This window comes from Anomaloglossus baeobatrachus, unplaced genomic scaffold (genome assembly GCF_048569485.1).
Source record: "Anomaloglossus baeobatrachus isolate aAnoBae1 unplaced genomic scaffold, aAnoBae1.hap1 Scaffold_467, whole genome shotgun sequence".
Taxonomy (NCBI): domain Eukaryota; kingdom Metazoa; phylum Chordata; class Amphibia; order Anura; family Aromobatidae; genus Anomaloglossus; species Anomaloglossus baeobatrachus.
In genome coordinates, this window is record NW_027444012.1 from 201896 (window position 1) to 216922 (window position 15027).

Genomic DNA, 15027 nt, shown 5'->3' on the forward strand with positions numbered 1-15027 from the left:
ATGATAAAAACACAGTAAAATGACAATTAATATTCAACTCTTTCAAATAGCATTAAAATATGGCATAAAATCAATAAAAAGCAATATATAAAACCGACTAAACAAGGCGTCATATAAAACATGACATAAAAGCATATATTAAAAGGCAAATAAAACCATTAAAAAATAGTTATAAATACATATAAGTGTTCCAGATTTGGAGACACCACGCCTTTTTTGCTTCTTGTGTGCCTAGCGCTTTACAATCTCTCAGGTAATAGGTGTACATTTCACATAGCGCCAGGCCAATACAATCTTTAATAGGAATACAGTCATGTTTAAACAATAAAATATTACGTGTTTTCCATAATGCCTCTTTGAAACTGTTTATTATGAGCCATGCTACTCTTGCTTGTGACATGGTGGGACATTCAAGAAAACCGTATAAAATTACATCACAATTTAAAACTCTCAGACCACACACCCATTTCAACAGAGTGCCCACTGTTTGCCATAGGCCTTGTGCAAAGGGACAGTACCAAAACAGGTGAAATACGGTCTCCTCCTGTGCACACCTGTCCCTGGGGCACCGGGCGCTCGCCACCAACCCTCTATGATGTTGAAAGGCCCTGGTGGGCAGACACTGATGGACTATCTGCCAAGCGAGGTCCTTTTGTGTGTTCCCCAGGGCAGGACATGCTACATTATTCCAAATTAACTGGCACCTGGAGACAGAGAAATTAGCCACATCTTCCATTACCTCCTGTCCCTTGCAGACAAACGTGAGCTTTTTTTGGTCTGAGAGGACCTGCAGGTCAACATTAGTTAAATCATAGTCATCAATTACTTTAGTTAAAACTTCATAATGTTTCGGGGGAGACAACAGAAAAGGACAGTTAGATTGCATTTCAATCTGCAACTTCCTAAAGAGGAACCCTGTGCAATAATGGAGAAAACATGAGAAAGCCCCTTCCATCTTAATACACTTGTAACAGAAGACAAAAAACTTAATAAAAATAAACAGTCGTAGGTCTGGGAGGCCCTTACCACCATTTCTTTTACTTTTACAGACCACCACCCTCCTCAGCTTCTCCATTTTTGACCCCCATAAAAAGTAAAATAGGGGCTTTTGCAGTCTTTTCATATACAGGGAATTTGGAGGGAAAACCATGGCAGCATATAAAATAATTGGAAGCAAAACCATTTTAATTACCAGGATCTTCCCCTCCATTGACAGTTTCCTTAGTTGCCACAAAGAAATTTTCTGGTCTATTTTACCCAGTACTGAGTCCCAGTTTTTTTGACCGTCATTTTCTGCATTAAATAGGACCCCCAATATTTTAATGCCTTCTGTTTGTACTGGGATTTTGGGGGGGTCTGGCTCCCATTGTCCCACCGTCATGCAATCACATTTACTCACATTGAGTTTAAAACCAGAGCCTAAGCTAAAAATTTCGGTGTCCAGAATTGCTCTGTTAACAGCAGCTGTGTTCGTACAATACAATGAAACATCGTCCATATAAGCTAGGGCCTTGACCTGCTGTCCTCCCCCCCCTGGGATGGGGACCCCTCTAATAACATTATCATCCCGTAACCGACACAAGAGGGTCTCAATGGCGCATATAAAAAGAAGGGGGGACATGGGGCACCCCTGTTTCACCCCAGACAGCAAAGCCACTTCCTGCGTAAAAAAACCATTAATTAAAACCTGGGAAAAAGATTCTTTGTATAAAAGTCCTATTTTTTCTATAAAAACCATGGGGAAGCCCATTCTCTCCATTACTTTAAAAAGATAAAAATGCGAGACCCTGTCAAAAGCCTTTTGGAAATCTAAAGATAAGATTGCCAGCGGCTGTTTGCGTTCCTTCTGGTACCATATGATATCCCGTATTAAGTTTAGATGTTCCCATATGGACCTCCCTGGGATGCCGCATACCTGATTTGGGTGAACTATACTTTTAATGACTGTTTTCATCCGTATGGCAATCACCCTGGCTATGATTTTATAATCGGTATTTAACAGGGATATTGGTCTCCAGTTCTCCAGTTTAGTTTTATCACCCTTTTTATAAATTAAAGTGATAATGCTATGTCTCCAAGAATGAGGCAATAAATTAACCTTAAAAACTTCACTAAAAACTTGTAAAATATCGGCTTTGATAAAATCCCAGAAAGTTAAATAAAACTCAATGGGGAGATCGTCCGACCCCGGGGCTTTACCTTTCTGAAAGCCCTTCAGGGCCTCCTCGATCTCCTCCTGGTTAATTTCATCACATAAAAAATCCTGGTCATTTTTACTTAAAACCTGGGATAAAAAATTAAGATTATCAGCAAGAGTAAAATCATCAATATTTTTAAGGTTAAAAAGATCAGAATAAAAGTTAAAAGCCTCATTTAAAATAGCACTTGTGGAGGATTGGCCCTCTAATTCCTCAATTATGTGTTTACGCTCCCCCACTTTTTTAAAAAAATACCTTGAACAAGTCTCCCCCTCCTCCAAATGTTTTACCCGGGCACTAAAAATAATCTCCTTTCCTTTCTGTTCAAGGTATTTCTGAATCTCCATCTTAAGTTTGGCTATATCGTTCTCTACCTCAGGTACACCCCATCCTTTTAACCTATGGAGAGTTTGCAGACGAATATTAAAATCCTTAAAACATTTCCTTTTTTCCTGGGCTTTCTTTTTCCCCATTTTTATAAAGAAATCCTTTACTCTGATTTTAACACACTCCCACCACCCCAGCATGGTTTGGTCAGGGTGTTTGCACTTCCTCCAAGTTTTATACTTATCAATAAAATCAGCCCTGATTTTTTCATCCTGCAAAAGCGTTACATTTAATCTCCATACACTTTTCCCAGTTCTTTCCTCACCTGGGTACATCAGGGTGGTGTGTAAGAGCTTGTGGTCAGAAAATATGTTGTCCATCAGGCCGGCTGCTTTCAACTTAAAAACTCCTGTGGAAGGGAAAATAAAATCTATACGAGAGGATACCACCCCCCCACTCCACGTGAAACCAGGGTCAGTCGGGTGGCTCCTCCTCCAAGCATCAAACAGTTTAAAATCAGTTAAAATGTGTTGAATTTGACTAGAAGTTTTGTCAATATTGCAAGAAATACCTCCCCCACTCCTCCCCTCCCCCATCATAACACAGTTAAAATCTCCCCCTAAGACCATAGCAGAAGAACCTGTTAAAAACAGGGGAAGATTGCTGAAAAGGGAGGAACGGTCATTTTTTTCAGGGGAAGCATAAATATTCATAAAATCACATTTAAAACCATTAAAAACTGTGTGCGTTAAAAGAGCACGACCTGGAACAATTTCAGTTATTGACAGTATATCCACATTATGTCCCTTGAACAGGATTCCCACCCCAGCTGACTTATTGTCACAGGACCCCGACCACACAGATGGACCTGCAGACCAGTCCTTTTTCAGCTCGGGGTAAGAGAGTTCATGCTCTATTCCACATTCTTGTAGAAAGAAAACGTCAAAGCTTAATGTCAGTAGCCAAGCAAAAAGAGCCGCTCTCCTCACTGGGCTCTTCAGGCTTCTCACATTTAAAGAAGCAATACGAATGTCCGCCATATTAATGTTTCTTTTTTAACTCCTCACTTTCCATCTCAATCTCAATGAGACGGGCAGCCGATGTAGCAGAAGAAACAGTGTCCAAGCTACTAGTGTCACTATCGGACGCTTCATACAACACATCACCCTCAGGGTCACTGGGTGGGGATAATACCTCACAAAAATAGAGCTTCGATAAGCGATCCTCAGAGTCACTTTCCCGACCTCGTTTCTTGCAGGCACTGACATCCATCTGGGACTCCTCCTCCCGTACCTCCGGGGGTAGAACTCCAACTTGGCCAACCAGGTCATCAGGGGATGCCACCACTTGACTGGAAAGAACGGCAGGGCAATCCTCATCAGGATGGTCATCAGAACGCGTGGCATCATGGTTGTCATCATGTACATCACCAGGATGGTCATCACGGGAGGCCTCAGGACCCTCCGAGAGGCAGTCATCAGGACGGGCACCATGGAAGTCATCTGGCTGGTCATCCAATCGGTCCCTCGGCTCCAAGGAAGACATCGGGGTCTCTGGAACAACTGGAAAAGAAACCTCCGCCACACTGCGAGCATTGCCCCCATCAGCTGGGTCAAGTGCTCCAGATTTTTGTTTGTTCTTTTTTCTCTGGCCCTTGGGCCCTTCCTCAGTCCTAAGCTGAGGTTCACCCGACTCCTCACCAGTCAAAACCTGGGCTTCTGCAGAAGTGGGTTCACAGTCGGCCGCATAGACAATCGCAGGGTCACGCAGCAGGTTTACAGGGAGTGCAACAGATGGAAGAGACTGTTTCCGACCCGCAGTTACGTCCGAGTAGGAGCGAACAGAAGCCCCCGATTTGGCCATACCGGCAGCAGTAGGCACTCCTGCGGAACTAGCCGCAGTCATACGGGAGCCTCTCTCTGGTTTTGGTCGCATCGGACAGTTGCTGAAAAGATGGGTACTTCCACCACAGCCACTGCAGGTCTTCTCTTTTTTACAGTCTCTGGACGTGTGTCCCCAATCGCCACAATTGTGGCACCGAACCATCTTTTCTTTGCCACACTCCCTCTGCATATGTCCTGTGTCGCCACAGTTCCTACATCGGTTAACCTGCCCGTTGAAGAACAGGTAACCGTGCTCTTTTCCAATCACCACCAAGGATGGAGGGTGCATGAAACCCTCCACCCCATCCGGATCAGGGTTGAAACGGACCATAAAGCGTCTCTTTCCGCACCAGAGACCACTCTTGCCCATAACTTTCCCTGTGGATCGTACCGATACACAGTATCGCCTCAAGAATAACATGATGTCATCCTCAGGGACAAACGGACTGTGCATGTACACCACCAGGGTCACCTCATCGCCACCGTACAAACATGTACAGACCATGTCATCCAGCAGCGGATGGTTGCTGTGGATTCTGACAAGGTCATGGAATGACCGACAAGCCGCTCGGGAATCCAACGTCAGGATGTATGTGTTCTGCCCCCTCTCCTGCAGGCAGTACACTTCACTCCTTGTCACGCCCAACAGACCCTGTAGGATCTGTGTGAAGAAGGCCCCAGGGTTGTCAAAACCCACATTGGTCGCAGGGACCACAATTTTAAAGGAATTCTTCAGCTGGCCGGAGCCAGTGAAGCTCACATAAGTGCAAGGCATAGCACTCGGGTATAAAGACTTACCGTCCAAGACGGGTTCGGCCTTTCACCGGGGATCACTCCTCGTTGCTCAGGGACTAATCCGGCTCCCTAATAGCAGCAGGGGGGTGAAGTCCCACCGTGAGATGAAACGATCCCCCCAGGCCAAAGAGCCAGGTACCCCGAGCACCTTCCAGCCAAAACCAGGCACAAAACAATGAAGCTCTGCACCTGATCTCAGCCAAAAGGCCGAGAAGCGATAACCAGAATTGGTTTGGGCCTCGAGTGGCACCCTGGCCTATGCCGGACACATCTTAGGGAGAGAGAGCGAGAGGGAGACAAACCCACGCCTACACAAGACATTTTGTCACCCAAGCCAACCCTTGAAAAGGCTGCTTTGCAGAGCAAAAACAAGAAGAATGGTGCGTTTTGCAGCCGCCGCCCACTGCAATGAATCTGAATAACTCCTCCTTTAGGGCGCAAGCAACTCCCCTCCCCCTTGCAGTCTTTCCAATTCACGATACAAAAAGACGGACAGGACAGGTTGCCTGACTTTCCGTCACTGCCACCCTTTGCCATCCTTACCCGTAGAAAGCCCTTTCATCATCCCCAAACCCTAATCTTTTCCCTTTCCTTCCCAGCCCCCAAACCCTGCCCTCTGTACCTTTCTCACCACCCGCTTCCCTTCTCCTGTCATCCCCCTACCACCCGGGAAAAAAAGAGATTGCCCCCTCCTTCCACTAGCCCACCCTCCCACCCAAAGAACAACTTCTTCTGCGCAGCTTGTTTTCTAGGCAGCAGCGCTATTGTGATGTCATCGGGGGGCATTGTGACAAGCCGCCAGTGTTCCGTCTCTTCATGTTGTGCACTGTTCAAACCGAAAATACATCAACAGGCAGGCTACAGAAAAGCTTACTAACAAAGGTTAGAGAGGGGCTTTCTCAGAGGGCTTTTTACAGTTTGTCTATTCCCAATTAGCCGGTTTAGTATACTTAATGAAAGTACTAATTCTTTCATAGGCCGCCCATTCTTAGTATTTGACGTTCAGGTAACAACAGGTAACTTTATTTGGAGTGGAAGCAGAGAGATAACACCAGATGCCAATTGTAGATCCTCTCACACCTGTGGTCACTGCAGCATCTGACTCCACTTTGTCCAAAAGGGATCTATTCCATTCAATTACACATGATCTAGATTAGACTGACAACAAGATACTGCACGGGACATAGCAGAGTTGGTGAAGTTGAGTGGTGATGAGTTTGCTATTTGGATGAATAAAGCAAGTAAAAAGTGTGTTAGATAAAAATTCATTTCAATTCGCTAATCGGGCTAATATGAATCAGGTGAATCGAGTTCTGCTTTTGGAAACTGGGTTAAGAAGGGGTGCACCGTTCCTGGAGGTACTGCAATACCAGGTCAATGCGTGGAGTGGACAGAGCAAGCTCTTTTTCCATCTCCCTGTTCTAAAAATCCATTTAATATATGGTCCCCAGATAGGGGACGTATCAGATATTAAACTGATAAGAACAGATACTACACTTGATCTTAGCCAAAAGGCCGAGAAGCGATAACCAGAATTGGTTTGGGCCTCGAGTGGCACCCTGGCCTATGCCGGACACATCTTAGGGAGAGAGAGCGAGAGGGAGACAAACCCACGCCTACACAAGACATTTTGTCACCCAAGCCAACCCTTGAAAAGGCTGCTTTGCAGAGCAAAAACAAGAAGAATGGTGCGTTTTGCAGCCGCCGCCCACTGCAATGAATCTGAATAACTCCTCCTTTAGGGCGCAAGCAACTCCCCTCCCCCTTGCAGTCTTTCCAATTCACGATACAAAAAGACGGACAGGACAGGTTGCCTGACTTTCCGTCACTGCCACCCTTTGCCATCCTTACCCGTAGAAAGCCCTTTCATCATCCCCAAACCCTAATCTTTTCCCTTTCCTTCCCAGCCCCCAAACCCTGCCCTCTGTACCTTTCTCACCACCCGCTTCCCTTCTCCTGTCATCCCCCTACCACCCGGGAAAAAAAGAGATTGCCCCCTCCTTCCACTAGCCCACCCTCCCACCCAAAGAACAACTTCTTCTGCGCAGCTTGTTTTCTAGGCAGCAGCGCTATTGTGATGTCATCGGGGGGCATTGTGACAAGCCGCCAGTGTTCCGTCTCTTCATGTTGTGCACTGTTCAAACCGAAAATACATCAACAGGCAGGCTACAGAAAAGCTTACTAACAAAGGTTAGAGAGGGGCTTTCTCAGAGGGCTTTTTACAGTTTGTCTATTCCCAATTAGCCGGTTTAGTATACTTAATGAAAGTACTAATTCTTTCATAGGCCGCCCATTCTTAGTATTTGACGTTCAGGTAACAACAGGTAACTTTATTTGGAGTGGAAGCAGAGAGATAACACCAGATGCCAATTGTAGATCCTCTCACACCTGTGGTCACTGCAGCATCTGACTCCACTTTGTCCAAAAGGGATCTATTCCATTCAATTACACATGATCTAGATTAGACTGACAACAAGATACTGCACGGGACATAGCAGAGTTGGTGAAGTTGAGTGGTGATGAGTTTGCTATTTGGATGAATAAAGCAAGTAAAAAGTGTGTTAGATAAAAATTCATTTCAATTCGCTAATCGGGCTAATATGAATCAGGTGAATCGAGTTCTGCTTTTGGAAACTGGGTTAAGAAGGGGTGCACCGTTCCTGGAGGTACTGCAATACCAGGTCAATGCGTGGAGTGGACAGAGCAAGCTCTTTTTCCATCTCCCTGTTCTAAAAATCCATTTAATATATGGTCCCCAGATAGGGGACGTATCAGATATTAAACTGATAAGAACAGATACTACACTTGATCTTAGCCAAAAGGCCGAGAAGCGATAACCAGAATTGGTTTGGGCCTCGAGTGGCACCCTGGCCTATGCCGGACACATCTTAGGGAGAGAGAGCGAGAGGGAGACAAACCCACGCCTACACAAGACATTTTGTCACCCAAGCCAACCCTTGAAAAGGCTGCTTTGCAGAGCAAAAACAAGAAGAATGGTGCGTTTTGCAGCCGCCGCCCACTGCAATGAATCTGAATAACTCCTCCTTTAGGGCGCAAGCAACTCCCCTCCCCCTTGCAGTCTTTCCAATTCACGATACAAAAAGACGGACAGGACAGGTTGCCTGACTTTCCGTCACTGCCACCCTTTGCCATCCTTACCCGTAGAAAGCCCTTTCATCATCCCCAAACCCTAATCTTTTCCCTTTCCTTCCCAGCCCCCAAACCCTGCCCTCTGTACCTTTCTCACCACCCGCTTCCCTTCTCCTGTCATCCCCCTACCACCCGGGAAAAAAAGAGATTGCCCCCTCCTTCCACTAGCCCACCCTCCCACCCAAAGAACAACTTCTTCTGCGCAGCTTGTTTTCTAGGCAGCAGCGCTATTGTGATGTCATCGGGGGGCATTGTGACAAGCCGCCAGTGTTCCGTCTCTTCATGTTGTGCACTGTTCAAACCGAAAATACATCAACAGGCAGGCTACAGAAAAGCTTACTAACAAAGGTTAGAGAGGGGCTTTCTCAGAGGGCTTTTTACAGTTTGTCTATTCCCAATTAGCCGGTTTAGTATACTTAATGAAAGTACTAATTCTTTCATAGGCCGCCCATTCTTAGTATTTGACGTTCAGGTAACAACAGGTAACTTTATTTGGAGTGGAAGCAGAGAGATAACACCAGATGCCAATTGTAGATCCTCTCACACCTGTGGTCACTGCAGCATCTGACTCCACTTTGTCCAAAAGGGATCTATTCCATTCAATTACACATGATCTAGATTAGACTGACAACAAGATACTGCACGGGACATAGCAGAGTTGGTGAAGTTGAGTGGTGATGAGTTTGCTATTTGGATGAATAAAGCAAGTAAAAAGTGTGTTAGATAAAAATTCATTTCAATTCGCTAATCGGGCTAATATGAATCAGGTGAATCGAGTTCTGCTTTTGGAAACTGGGTTAAGAAGGGGTGCACCGTTCCTGGAGGTACTGCAATACCAGGTCAATGCGTGGAGTGGACAGAGCAAGCTCTTTTTCCATCTCCCTGTTCTAAAAATCCATTTAATATATGGTCCCCAGATAGGGGACGTATCAGATATTAAACTGATAAGAACAGATTTTGATTTAATGAAGCTTTCCAAAGCACCGCAAAAAATGCATGACCGAAGTCACACCAAAAACAGTGCAAAGGCTAGGATTCGTGTGGACCCCTCCGTGAGGAGAGGGTCCCCAAAAATCAACCCCGTCTCTCCGAGCCAGAAGGCCACAGCAAGGGTCAGGGATCTTCGGTGCTCCCCCAAGCCGAAGCCTGGTTGAGCCTTGTCGTTGCTCCCAGCGTCCATCCAGGCATCTTACCCAAGTGGAGTAGAGAGCTACTAGTTGTTGGTTTCGCAGCCGAAACTGCCCGGACCGTCAACCGGTGTTGGTTTCTCAGCCCAAGGCTAACCGGACCTCCAACCGGGTGTTGGTTTCTCAGCCGAAGCTGACCCGGACCTCCAACCGGGTGTTGGTTTCTCAGCCGAAGCTGACCCGGACCTCCAACCGGGTGTTGGTTTCTCAGCCGAAGCTGACCCGGACCTCCAACCGGGTGTTGGTTTCTCAGCCAAAGCTGACCCGGACCTCCAACCGGGTGTTGGTTTCTCAGCCCAAAGCTGAACGGACCTCCGACCATGATTATAAAAATTTCCCTTCCTAGCCAGAAGGCCGGGATAGAGCAATATGCTCAGAAAGTATGAAAGGGCAAGGTACGGTGTGCTACAGAGCCCAAGGCTCGCCGGGGTCCCAAGCCAGCAAGCTCAGACTCACTCCAGGGTCGTCAATCCTGGGGCACATTGCACCATAGCCCCCACACTTACTCAGTCTAATAGCCTCGATCCTGGTAGGGCCATGGTTTCCTCTAGATGGATATACTATCCTCCCAAAGTACTAACAAGCGCAACCTTCCAGTGTGCATTGCATCATTGTACTAAGGTGGCCGGAGCCTTAAACCACCTTTTCGAACGATACTACACTTGATCTTAGCCAAAAGGCCGAGAAGCGATAACCAGAATTGGTTTGGGCCTCGAGTGGCACCCTGGCCTATGCCGGACACATCTTAGGGAGAGAGAGCGAGAGGGAGACAAACCCACGCCTACACAAGACATTTTGTCACCCAAGCCAACCCTTGAAAAGGCTGCTTTGCAGAGCAAAAACAAGAAGAATGGTGCGTTTTGCAGCCGCCGCCCACTGCAATGAATCTGAATAACTCCTCCTTTAGGGCGCAAGCAACTCCCCTCCCCCTTGCAGTCTTTCCAATTCACGATACAAAAAGACGGACAGGACAGGTTGCCTGACTTTCCGTCACTGCCACCCTTTGCCATCCTTACCCGTAGAAAGCCCTTTCATCATCCCCAAACCCTAATCTTTTCCCTTTCCTTCCCAGCCCCCAAACCCTGCCCTCTGTACCTTTCTCACCACCCGCTTCCCTTCTCCTGTCATCCCCCTACCACCCGGGAAAAAAAGAGATTGCCCCCTCCTTCCACTAGCCCACCCTCCCACCCAAAGAACAACTTCTTCTGCGCAGCTTGTTTTCTAGGCAGCAGCGCTATTGTGATGTCATCGGGGGGCATTGTGACAAGCCGCCAGTGTTCCGTCTCTTCATGTTGTGCACTGTTCAAACCGAAAATACATCAACAGGCAGGCTACAGAAAAGCTTACTAACAAAGGTTAGAGAGGGGCTTTCTCAGAGGGCTTTTTACAGTTTGTCTATTCCCAATTAGCCGGTTTAGTATACTTAATGAAAGTACTAATTCTTTCATAGGCCGCCCATTCTTAGTATTTGACGTTCAGGTAACAACAGGTAACTTTATTTGGAGTGGAAGCAGAGAGATAACACCAGATGCCAATTGTAGATCCTCTCACACCTGTGGTCACTGCAGCATCTGACTCCACTTTGTCCAAAAGGGATCTATTCCATTCAATTACACATGATCTAGATTAGACTGACAACAAGATACTGCACGGGACATAGCAGAGTTGGTGAAGTTGAGTGGTGATGAGTTTGCTATTTGGATGAATAAAGCAAGTAAAAAGTGTGTTAGATAAAAATTCATTTCAATTCGCTAATCGGGCTAATATGAATCAGGTGAATCGAGTTCTGCTTTTGGAAACTGGGTTAAGAAGGGGTGCACCGTTCCTGGAGGTACTGCAATACCAGGTCAATGCGTGGAGTGGACAGAGCAAGCTCTTTTTCCATCTCCCTGTTCTAAAAATCCATTTAATATATGGTCCCCAGATAGGGGACGTATCAGATATTAAACTGATAAGAACAGATACTACACTTGATCTTAGCCAAAAGGCCGAGAAGCGATAACCAGAATTGGTTTGGGCCTCGAGTGGCACCCTGGCCTATGCCGGACACATCTTAGGGAGAGAGAGCGAGAGGGAGACAAACCCACGCCTACACAAGACATTTTGTCACCCAAGCCAACCCTTGAAAAGGCTGCTTTGCAGAGCAAAAACAAGAAGAATGGTGCGTTTTGCAGCCGCCGCCCACTGCAATGAATCTGAATAACTCCTCCTTTAGGGCGCAAGCAACTCCCCTCCCCCTTGCAGTCTTTCCAATTCACGATACAAAAAGACGGACAGGACAGGTTGCCTGACTTTCCGTCACTGCCACCCTTTGCCATCCTTACCCGTAGAAAGCCCTTTCATCATCCCCAAACCCTAATCTTTTCCCTTTCCTTCCCAGCCCCCAAACCCTGCCCTCTGTACCTTTCTCACCACCCGCTTCCCTTCTCCTGTCATCCCCCTACCACCCGGGAAAAAAAGAGATTGCCCCCTCCTTCCACTAGCCCACCCTCCCACCCAAAGAACAACTTCTTCTGCGCAGCTTGTTTTCTAGGCAGCAGCGCTATTGTGATGTCATCGGGGGGCATTGTGACAAGCCGCCAGTGTTCCGTCTCTTCATGTTGTGCACTGTTCAAACCGAAAATACATCAACAGGCAGGCTACAGAAAAGCTTACTAACAAAGGTTAGAGAGGGGCTTTCTCAGAGGGCTTTTTACAGTTTGTCTATTCCCAATTAGCCGGTTTAGTATACTTAATGAAAGTACTAATTCTTTCATAGGCCGCCCATTCTTAGTATTTGACGTTCAGGTAACAACAGGTAACTTTATTTGGAGTGGAAGCAGAGAGATAACACCAGATGCCAATTGTAGATCCTCTCACACCTGTGGTCACTGCAGCATCTGACTCCACTTTGTCCAAAAGGGATCTATTCCATTCAATTACACATGATCTAGATTAGACTGACAACAAGATACTGCACGGGACATAGCAGAGTTGGTGAAGTTGAGTGGTGATGAGTTTGCTATTTGGATGAATAAAGCAAGTAAAAAGTGTGTTAGATAAAAATTCATTTCAATTCGCTAATCGGGCTAATATGAATCAGGTGAATCGAGTTCTGCTTTTGGAAACTGGGTTAAGAAGGGGTGCACCGTTCCTGGAGGTACTGCAATACCAGGTCAATGCGTGGAGTGGACAGAGCAAGCTCTTTTTCCATCTCCCTGTTCTAAAAATCCATTTAATATATGGTCCCCAGATAGGGGACGTATCAGATATTAAACTGATAAGAACAGATGAGATTTCATCCGCAAATTTCAGAATCAAGGTAGCCCCGAAGGCCAGCAGGCCACCACACAAAAGCGCAGTGCCTGGGTGATCGCCTCCCGAGCCCAGGAACCACCAGCCACAAGGGGACGTAAGCACCAAAAGGCGCAACAATCCCAAAGGCCGGCAGTTGTGCAAGCCCGGGCCCCTCCCAGAAAAGACCAAGGCAAACCCAATGAAGGGACTACACTTGATCTTAGCCAAAAGGCCGAGAAGCGATAACCAGAATTGGTTTGGGCCTCGAGTGGCACCCTGGCCTATGCCGGACACATCTTAGGGAGAGAGAGCGAGAGGGAGACAAACCCACGCCTACACAAGACATTTTGTCACCCAAGCCAACCCTTGAAAAGGCTGCTTTGCAGAGCAAAAACAAGAAGAATGGTGCGTTTTGCAGCCGCCGCCCACTGCAATGAATCTGAATAACTCCTCCTTTAGGGCGCAAGCAACTCCCCTCCCCCTTGCAGTCTTTCCAATTCACGATACAAAAAGACGGACAGGACAGGTTGCCTGACTTTCCGTCACTGCCACCCTTTGCCATCCTTACCCGTAGAAAGCCCTTTCATCATCCCCAAACCCTAATCTTTTCCCTTTCCTTCCCAGCCCCCAAACCCTGCCCTCTGTACCTTTCTCACCACCCGCTTCCCTTCTCCTGTCATCCCCCTACCACCCGGGAAAAAAAGAGATTGCCCCCTCCTTCCACTAGCCCACCCTCCCACCCAAAGAACAACTTCTTCTGCGCAGCTTGTTTTCTAGGCAGCAGCGCTATTGTGATGTCATCGGGGGGCATTGTGACAAGCCGCCAGTTTTCCGTCTCTTCATGTTGTGCACTGTTCAAACCGAAAATACATCAACAGGCAGGCTACAGAAAAGCTTACTAACAAAGGTTAGAGAGGGGCTTTCTCAGAGGGCTTTTTACAGTTTGTCTATTCCCAATTAGCCGGTTTAGTATACTTAATGAAAGTACTAATTCTTTCATAGGCCGCCCATTCTTAGTATTTGACGTTCAGGTAACAACAGGTAACTTTATTTGGAGTGGAAGCAGAGAGATAACACCAGATGCCAATTGTAGATCCTCTCACACCTGTGGTCACTGCAGCATCTGACTCCACTTTGTCCAAAAGGGATCTATTCCATTCAATTACACATGATCTAGATTAGACTGACAACAAGATACTGCACGGGACATAGCAGAGTTGGTGAAGTTGAGTGGTGATGAGTTTGCTATTTGGATGAATAAAGCAAGTAAAAAGTGTGTTAGATAAAAATTCATTTCAATTCGCTAATCGGGCTAATATGAATCAGGTGAATCGAGTTCTGCTTTTGGAAACTGGGTTAAGAAGGGGTGCACCGTTCCTGGAGGTACTGCAATACCAGGTCAATGCGTGGAGTGGACAGAGCAAGCTCTTTTTCCATCTCCCTGTTCTAAAAATCCATTTAATATATGGTCCCCAGATAGGGGACGTATCAGATATTAAACTGATAAGAACAGATACTACACTTGATCTTAGCCAAAAGGCCGAGAAGCGATAACCAGAATTGGTTTGGGCCTCGAGTGGCACCCTGGCCTATGCCGGACACATCTTAGGGAGAGAGAGCGAGAGGGAGACAAACCCACGCCTACACAAGACATTTTGTCACCCAAGCCAACCCTTGAAAAGGCTGCTTTGCAGAGCAAAAACAAGAAGAATGGTGCGTTTTGCAGCCGCCGCCCACTGCAATGAATCTGAATAACTCCTCCTTTAGGGCGCAAGCAACTCCCCTCCCCCTTGCAGTCTTTCCAATTCACGATACAAAAAGACGGACAGGACAGGTTGCCTGACTTTCCGTCACTGCCACCCTTTGCCATCCTTACCCGTAGAAAGCCCTTTCATCATCCCCAAACCCTAATCTTTTCCCTTTCCTTCCCAGCCCCCAAACCCTGCCCTCTGTACCTTTCTCACCACCCGCTTCCCTTCTCCTGTCATCCCCCTACCACCCGGGAAAAAAAGAGATTGCCCCCTCCTTCCACTAGCCCACCCTCCCACCCAAAGAACAACTTCTTCTGCGCAGCTTGTTTTCTAGGCAGCAGCGCTATTGTGATGTCATCGGGGGGCATTGTGACAAGCCGCCAGTGTTCCGTCTCTTCATGTTGTGCACTGTTCAAACCGAAAATACATCAACAGGCAGGCTACAGAAAAGCTTACTAAC

The 15027-nt window shown here is 46.9% G+C and overlaps 6 non-coding genes and 1 pseudogene across 6 annotated transcripts; all 7 read right to left on the reverse strand.

The window, feature by feature from the left end:
• Positions 1–6539: 6539 nt before the first annotated feature.
• On the reverse strand, positions 6540–6730 carry LOC142281116 (U2 spliceosomal RNA). Its single transcript, XR_012743259.1, has one exon. It is a non-coding gene; the product is annotated as a U2 spliceosomal RNA (small nuclear RNA).
• A 1117-nt stretch (positions 6731–7847) lies between these two features.
• On the reverse strand, positions 7848–8038 carry LOC142281117 (U2 spliceosomal RNA). Its single transcript, XR_012743260.1, has one exon. It is a non-coding gene; the product is annotated as a U2 spliceosomal RNA (small nuclear RNA).
• Positions 8039–9155: 1117 nt separating this feature from the next.
• On the reverse strand, positions 9156–9351 carry LOC142281163 (U2 spliceosomal RNA). The gene has a single exon (XR_012743304.1). It is a non-coding gene; the product is annotated as a U2 spliceosomal RNA (small nuclear RNA).
• A 739-nt stretch (positions 9352–10090) lies between these two features.
• Positions 10091–10232, reverse strand: LOC142281177 (U2 spliceosomal RNA; annotated as a pseudogene).
• Positions 10233–11349: 1117 nt separating this feature from the next.
• On the reverse strand, positions 11350–11540 carry LOC142281118 (U2 spliceosomal RNA). Its single transcript, XR_012743261.1, has one exon. It is a non-coding gene; the product is annotated as a U2 spliceosomal RNA (small nuclear RNA).
• A 1117-nt stretch (positions 11541–12657) lies between these two features.
• Positions 12658–12841, reverse strand: LOC142281165 (U2 spliceosomal RNA). The gene has a single exon (XR_012743306.1). It is a non-coding gene; the product is annotated as a U2 spliceosomal RNA (small nuclear RNA).
• A 1336-nt stretch (positions 12842–14177) lies between these two features.
• On the reverse strand, positions 14178–14368 carry LOC142281119 (U2 spliceosomal RNA). The gene has a single exon (XR_012743262.1). It is a non-coding gene; the product is annotated as a U2 spliceosomal RNA (small nuclear RNA).
• Between the last annotated feature and the right edge of the window lie 659 nt (positions 14369–15027).